The sequence below is a fragment of the Cricetulus griseus genome, unplaced genomic scaffold, assembly GCF_003668045.3.
Source record: "Cricetulus griseus strain 17A/GY unplaced genomic scaffold, alternate assembly CriGri-PICRH-1.0 unplaced_scaffold_431, whole genome shotgun sequence".
NCBI lineage: Eukaryota > Metazoa > Chordata > Mammalia > Rodentia > Cricetidae > Cricetulus > Cricetulus griseus.
Window position 1 is genome coordinate 8,482 of NW_023277177.1, and position 9,006 is coordinate 17,487.

Consider the following 9,006-nt stretch of genomic DNA (forward strand, 5'->3'; position numbering starts at 1 on the left):
ACACAGAGCTGTCTATTAAGTCAACAAGGATTGAAGATAAACTTACAGAATGAAATCTACAAGAATGGCAGTTTTATCGACAGCATTTTGCTGGATCCTTTGCACATCAGGTGGGCAGAGTAAAGACTCTCACAGCTTCATGTTGAATAGTTCTATAGGCATCACAAGATGGGATTGGCTCATGTAGACTGCTGAATCAACCAGCTGACAAAGCTTTCATGTTCATTTCAGCTAATCTTAAAAAGACAACCTGCTAACTACTTAACATTCTGCATTGGCAATTTGAGAGTGACTAGTGAGTAAACAACTGGATACTGAGAAAAATATATTATTTTCATAGTTAAAATGAGATTAAATTATTCTTATTTGTTATAGAGACCAAACAAAGCTTGGATAAAATAGAGTAACGATATGTGAGAACAAAGGGTAAAAATGATGGAAAACAGAGAGAAGCTATTCGATTGGTGTTCACCAGCCACCAATTATGATTATATAAAAAAATAATGTAGCCTCTTAAGATGGAGGAGAGAGTGTTAAAAGCCAGAAAGGTAGACACAAGGATCAGAATGTTCTGGGTGACTCTGGATTCAGGAGATTGTCTACTGGAAACATGAGTGCTGCGGATGTGTTGAACCCTCTGCTTGTGTCTGTACAGAATAAAAATCATGGAGCCACTAGACCACACCAAGAGCACAGAAAAGAAGACTTCAGGGAAAACCACCAATGCTGCATAGAGTGAAGGGCCAATTCCCACCCTACAATGAAGTAGTAACCTAAATCTCTTTTTCTTGTCACATTTTTGCTGCCCGAATTAACAAAAGAATATGGAAAAATCAATATTAACAGGATCCAAATGAGGGAGATGTGGTAGCCAGTGATCTTCTCAACTTTGACTTTATGACGTTTCCAACATGATTTACTGGGACTAATGGTCAAAGCCTGGAAGACACTCAAGAGGCAGGTGGTACCAATAGACACACTCCTACCAAGTCCTTGAAAGTACAACAGTAGTTTACATCCAAAGTCATTCAAGAAATGCTTCAGTCCCCAAACCGCCATTGGTTGGGTCACTCCTGTAGAGAGAATGATCAAGGCATTGGCTGACAATATGTGAATGAGAATCCAATCTGTGGGCTTTAATGTGTTTTCTCTCCAGTAAAGGATTACATAGTAGAAAATTAGGGAGAAAATTCCCAAAATTCCAGCTGTAGTTTGTGATAAGTAAATAAAGCCAATTGCCAGATTCCAGAAATCCATTCTGTGATTTGGCACAATTTCATTAAGTATATGATGCTGCTATTCTTCTGGTCAAATATATAGTGACAAATATTTACAGACTTCAATCTGGGTATAAGCCTTTAATTGATGGGGCTACTGAGATCCTGAAACTTAAAGTCTAAAAGAAGGACTCAAAAAGTTCAGGTGTTCAAGGCCAACACCAACAACAACAACAACAACAAAAAAAAGACCTCATCATAAAGTTTGGCAGAAGTTACTTTCCATGTATGTTACTGTGAGAATGAGCAATTAACTCTGATTCCACATCAGATGGAAGGAGAGCCATCATGTTTCACAGTAAAGAAAACATTCCCAATGTTGTGACATTTGCCCACAAGAAACAATGAAAATTTACAACCTATAGAACAAATCCAATATAAGATTTCCAGAATATATCGATATTTTCTACTTATTGTGTAAACGAAAACAATTTAAATAATGTTGGCAAAATAGAATATATTAATACTACATTTATCTCTCATCTAATAATAAAAGATATAAAGAGACAATTTTTTGTAATACCACTGAGAATATACCTCTGGTACTTTGACATGACAAAGTTTCCTTCATCTTGCCTCAGCTGGAGCTGTCTGTGATTTAACATGAAACTAACTCTTTCTTTTGTAATCCCTTCATGAAAATTCTCGTGGAAAAGTACCCAACCCTGTTCTACAACCTGGGAGTCAAAATACCCCAAATAACTGTCTGTATTTAACTTCTTTTAATGTTATTCATTGCTTTAAGACCCACCCACCTGTGACAAGTGCCATTCAGGATTACCCCTGTTCCAAACTCCCTGTAGGACGAATTTCAGTCTGCACTGTGAGAATTGTTTCCTTCCATGTAGTAACCAAATCCACTGAATAAAACGTCTCAATGTAGACTTTGGTCATGCTGAGTTGTCTTTTGGCCATTACCATACAATAGTCTTTTATAAGGAAATGTTACTAAAAACAAAAAAGTGCATTAGAATGACGCTTGAACTGACAACTTCCATCATGCGAAGACATGGATTCATGAAAATCATAAACTATAGACACACACATGTGTGCACACTCATGTCAGGCCATTGAGATAGAAAGAGGTATCTGCCAAGATAAAGTCTCACAGAATATAGAGAGCATAGAGAAAGCTATCTGATAATGATAGCTGCAGGAGTGCTGTCCTGTGTCTCATATGAAACTGTGTCTGGGAGAGTCATGCAGCACCCCATTGGCTTAGACAGGAAATGATAGAAATAAGGCAGTGGATTACACAGTCCATCGGTGCAGTGAAGTCGGTGTAAAGTCACAACACACCATACTATATTTCTGCAGGAGAAGTTGTCTTAAATCCTCTTAAGGAGCTGAGATCTCCTTGATGGAATAGGCAGAAGCAGCTGGGGATCAGTACCGGGTTCAAAAATGCAGTCCTAGGAAAAATCCAATTGCTCCATCTAATCATCGCCAATGCAATGACCGTCTCCTGCACAATCAAGACCTGGGACAAAATGGACTATGAATCTTGGTATCTGAACAGTTTTAAACAGAGTGGAGATATGAGCTGTGACCTAAGAAACTATCAGATACTGGCGGTTTTCCCTTCTCTATGCACTGGCACTGTAGAACACCCTAGGGAAAGGCTATAGCAGAATGTACAAAGTCTTCTATTCAGTGAGGCAAGACTGGCCCAGACACATCACTAGCTTACACTCTGTGTCAATGAGGTTTAGTAGTTATGAGTGTTAGAAAAATGCGTGGGATGAATGCAAGTTGAGCCCAGGTAACATGGATGTGACGCATAAGAGAGTTAAAAAAAGAGTTACCATATGTGAGGTTATGGAAGGAAAGAAAACACATCATGTATGAGCAGAGAAGGAAAATAATGTGTATGCATGAGGCAAGCTGGACTGGGAGAGGAGACATGGAGAGAAGAAGGATCGGGTCAACCAAAACTTCAAATAAGATAAAGGCTTAAATAAACTAGTTACATTTAAGCTAACTAAAACAAAAGGCAAGAAAATGAACAAATAGAAAATACATGCTGGGACACCGGACACATTCCTCGGAAATGGATGCCAATGGACCTACATAACTACATCTGGTAGAATAGAGAAAATTACAAGTATTGACAAGGTGCTCCAATAAGCACCCTGGAGTGCTTCTGCTAAGCTCTGTTGTGGCCTTGGAGAATTTGTAATGTCAGTGACTAGGAAATATCTGTAGCACATCTTTGAGACTTGAGTAGTTCACTGCACACATGCTTTCATTTTAGTGAAGAAGAGATATTAAAGGAATTAAGTGGGAACAATGACCACCACTCTCTGATACCACTCCTTTGCACAGAAAAGTCAGTTCACTTTGCCCACTCTGATAATGAATACTTTTCTTCACAGACATAGTATAATGCACATGAATATACTGGTCACAAACTTAACCCCAATATTCTTAATAGCAAATATTCACTTAGGTTATTTCTTTAAAAATTTATGACTAGACCTTGAGAGCTTGTTTGGAGGTTCTAGCAGGGGAGCGCAGCTACTCATATACCCTTGATCTTAGACCGGTCCTCCTCTATTCAGGGAAGGTCGTCCTCTTCGACCCAGTGCGCAGCTTAAGGAGGGAGGCACAGGGAGCGGTGAGGGAGGAAGGAGACACCCGCCTAGCCAGCCAGATCAGCCGAATCAACCTTGGTGATCAATGGGGTGACAGATGTCGCAGCCAGATTGCCCTCAGATGGGTGCTATAGCAAACTGATTTTTATAAGTTCCTTTTACATGCTAAGAGCCTAGAAAAATTCCCATATAAATTGGCATGGATGCAATAGAAATTTAGAAATTTGTTAATAAAGTTCTTTAATGGAAATTGTTCTCATTCTGGATGAGGTTCTGTTAAGAAGGCATATTTTCTAAATGCATTCTTCTATTTGGATTGCTCATAAAACGAGTTGTCTTCCAACTGGTATCACATTTGGATATTAATTAGGACATACCACAACAGAGATCCCAATTTCCCCTGTCTAAAGACATCCAGAATTTCAATTTTATTCTGTATGGGAAAAATGAGAAGTTCAGTCAATTATATCAAATACAGATGATGCTGGTGGTCTCTATATAAATTGGGTGTTCCTAACTTCTTGATAGTTGTTCAAAGAATCAAAGACATACTTACAAAAAGGATAGCAGAATTTTATTCAGAAGCAAAGTTATATTTTTAAGTGAACACACCAAATGGAGTTACTATTGGATTTTTCTTTTATAGATACAAATAAAATATAATTTAGATGCTCTGGGAAAAAACAACAAAAAATTTATGAATAATAGCAAATAACATTTTTATGAATTAAGTGCATATAAGGCTGTTAGAAGTGACAACTTATGAAACATTCATATCCTGTTATTTTGACACCTCTATATTTTTGAAACTGTCATGATCTGGCCTCAGAAACACCAAGGAGAAGTAACTAACCCATAAGCATGTTTAGAGGCAAAGTGGATCCATTATGGACATGAAAGTGTATAGTACAGCACAAACACAGTCACGTAGGTCTGTGATCACAAAGCCATGAGAGATGTTCTTAAACAAATTCACTTCTTAAACACAGTTTATGTTCCTAACATAAAAAATTCAATTTGTTGTTATGTAACTGTACTCTTTTTGCTGTAAGCTCGCATTTGAGAGGACTACAGAGATGGCTCAGTGGTATAGAACCTTGCTGCTGTTGTAGACTGCCTGGGTTTGATCCCCAGCACCCACATGTTGGCTCACAATTACTTGCACTCCAGTTTCGGTGGGGACTGACACACTCTTATGGCCAATGTAGGCACTGAATTCCATAAGGCACATATACATTCAGGCAAAACATTCATTTACACAAAATAAAAATAGAATACATATATATATATATATATATATATATATATATATATATAATATTCACTTTAATATGACTGTTCACTCCACAGGAAAATACAAACTACAAGTAAGGCTTATAAGATCAGATTGTAAATAAATATTGCCTAAGTGTTGGTTGACATCATAGGAATTGCTGCAACTCCCGGCATAATTTCACAAGTACACATACACCAGGAATTTATGATTCCCCTGAAAATATGCATTGCTGTTTTTGCTGAGATAAAGGCTATAGTGGTACCAATGAATTTCTAACACTATTACTCTGTACAGAATGAAATATGAAATGCTAACGTGATTAACAAATATCATCTTGAGAAAAAAATTAATTTAATAAAATCATTCATTTTAAATCCTGTATGTGTTTGCTAATAATTGTTGTTGTTGTTTTCAATCAGTGAGTCATTATGTAACTCTAGCTTTCCTGGACCTCCCTATGTTGATCATAGTGATCTAGAGCTCACAGAGAGCTTTCTACCTATGTTTTACAAATGAGATATAAGTCATGTCCCACCACCACTGGATTCTTTTATTATTATATGATTTATCATCTATTCTTCCCCTTACTCAACCTTTCTGCTCCCTCACTTCCTGCTCCCTCCTCTTCTCCCCTTCTCATTCTCCTATATGATTTATCTATTACAATAGAATTCATGATGATTTAAAATTCAGGTTGTGCATGTGAGATAATTAAGAATATTCAGAATAATGTGAAACCTTAATATTGTCCGATGGAATATAACCATAAAGTGGATTAAAATTAGCTCAGTGGTAGTGTCCAGGCAAGCTGTGTGTAAGGCCCTAAGTTCTATTGGCAAAAAATAAGCAGTTGAGTATTAATGTTATAAGATTCTGCTGAAAATTGGAGTAAGAGCTATACAAGAGAGAAAACCATTGATGGAAATCTAAGGTAAAAACTGATTGGAGGAACACAGAGAGGAAGCACAAGAATGATCCCATTACTAAGGTGTGACTGAAAAAAATATGAGTGTTCTTAACCATGTGTGAGTCCCTGTTGGTTCTTACTGTAATATAAATCCCAAAGTGAGGGTGACTGTGGATAACATCAGGATAATGAAGGCTCCCTGTGAGGGTGCCGAAGAACTAAGTAATAAGTCAACATGAAAATTCACAATACCCTAATACTGTGTTGATTATCTATGAAATATTTATATTCTGTCTGTCATTGCACAATAGTTACACTCCACCTTAACTTCCCTGTCACTTTTTCAAGTTCAAGAGGAAGAGTTTTCAAAGCAGTCATTTTACCACTGCCTATTCACTATAGACAGAGTTACTCCACATGATTAAATTAGTATCTCATAATAATGTCGTTTTTTCACTCCAGCAACATATTCAAATCCTGCATTTTCCCAGGGTTGTGTGCTTTTTCTATTTCCAATTTAATTCCCAATTTGGATATTAAATCCTATATTAACCATAATAATAAGACTTCAAAATAATGAACACATGATGAAAGGTTAGCTGAATGATCACATTGACTTATTGCAACAGCCCTTCAGCACACTAACAGATGGCTTGCATTCTTCTGGTATACCAACAGTCACCTTCATTGGGGATTATAAACTACACTAAGAACCAACAAGTCGCGGCACAATGTTTGAAGACTTCTATAATCCTCAGTCACCACTTGGTAATGGAATTAATCTCCTCCCTTTTCTCTATGTTCCACAGATCTGTGCTATCTCAGATTCCCATTACTGGAAATGAGCTCTTATCCAGTTCTCTCCCATTGACTCACTCTTCTGCTCCAAGTGAAATGCAAAGTACTCACCAGGCTTCATGCATCTGTAGGATGGTGCTGTCATTCTGCAGATCCTGACTCTTAAAAAGGAGTTGTAACAGCAGCAGCTCAAACCTGAGTTAGAGTTCTGTGACCTCCTCTCCCTCCAGAATTGCAATTTTCATTTCACCTGCAGTGGAAATGACAGTGTTTGCTTTGGGCCACAAAAATAATTCATGAGACTTTCCCCATTGCTCATTAGCACACACGCATAAGTGATTCTTTGAAAAGCTCCACAGAGACAAAGGCATTGAGTTTTCAGAATCCATTGAAGACTGAATAAATCTCCGGTGGAAGGTGATGTCAATTTAAAAAAAATTGGCAACGAAGTGTATCTTTAGTTCTTTAAAAGTGAAAAATTATCACATTTTGTAATTAGTATTTTTCTTTGAGTACTTCATAGATCATATGAGTTTCAGTTCAGTGCATGTCCATTATTTCCTTTCTAATTTCTTTTCATCCCCTCCCATCACTATTCTCTGTAAATATCATGTGATCAAAATCAAACAATCTCCGAGTCTACTTTCTAAATCTAGAAAGTGTCTAATTCAGTGGACACTATGGAAGCATTCTTACATGTAAAAGGCTGAATTCTTAAAGAAATCTGACATTTTCTCCCAGAAGCCATCTGTAGTCAACTGCTATTGTGCTAGGAGTGCCATTCCCGGACCCCCTTCACTCTTCTGTGATTTTGTCTATCATAATTTTGTGAATAATGTCCTAACAACTACTTCATATTTATGAGTGCTCTGTTTTATCTGGGCAAATCCTGTTTCCTTTTCATCATATGATACCTCCGGTTACGGTTCATACACACTTTCTGATTGTTCTTAAATGGTGATCCCTGGGTGTTTGGAGGTAGAGGTGTGGTAGAGATGTTCCATTTGAAGGTGAAACTTCCAGAGCATCTTATTCTCAGCACCTATGAGAATTATGGGCCTGCACATTTTAATCATTGAGTGAAAAAAGAAGCATGTCTGGTGAGTGTTTAGAGATATGTTAATCCTATATATGAGGATGAAAGCATAGAAAACAGTTTATTACTATTATCCAATTAGCAGAAAAATAGTATTATGTTCTTTCCCAGTGTATATGGACTCTCTAGCCACATGATTTGGCTCTGAGAATAGTGCCATGCATATGTTTTAATCTTATGATGTGGACTTTCATTGCTATCATAAAATGTTTGTTTATTCCCATGATGTTCTTGAAATTATTGCACCAGGCTTGTTGCAGATATAGCTCTCCGGTTTCACACATGGATAAGATTAATCATTACTTCCAGAACTATGAAAACTATTCACTAGGGAAGAAGCTTCTAGTTGTCTGCAGGCTTGATTCCTCAAGGTCTAAGGCTGAAGTATATGGTATCCTCAGAAAAGGGACTTTCCATCTAAGAAACACAGAGCCCTAAACACTATAGAATATTGAAACTGTTCAACTTATTTATGAACTGTCAAATAACTATTCTTCTCTGTTTTCTACTACTCAGCAGGAAAACAGTCAAATCTGAGAACATCTAATGAAGTAGGAGTTAAAAGAAAAGCATGACATTACAAGTAGAAAAGACAGTATTAAAATACTTAGTATCATGTAGTACAAACTAATTATATAAAAGATGGCATGAAAATATTCTGGGAAAGAGAAAAAAGTGGATTCTGTCATGAAACATTCAATTTAAATTTATATATTTATCTCATTTATTTTTTAAATTTAAGTATACTTAAATCAGTTCCCCCTTTCTCTTTACATGTGCAACACATGATTTTTTTCAGATTAATGTACTATGTTTCTTTATATGCTATTTTACACACACACACACACACACACACACACACACACACACACACACAGTTAAATATACAAATACTAACTACATATTCCATACAGTGTTATTTCTATGCATATGAAGTATTTGATGCCCAGTTAGGAAGTTCTTCCCTGGGGAAGACTATTTTTCCCAATCTTAGCATTCACTGGTTGTCTGCAGTCTGTTGTCTATCATTGACAATACATGAGAGTCAGACCTTCCAT

At 36.9% G+C, this 9,006-nt stretch overlaps 1 pseudogene; it reads right to left on the reverse strand.

Moving 5' to 3' along the window:
• Positions 1-384: 384 nt before the first annotated feature.
• Positions 385-1,296, reverse strand: LOC107977613 (annotated as a pseudogene).
• Positions 1,297-9,006: the final 7,710 nt, after the last annotated feature.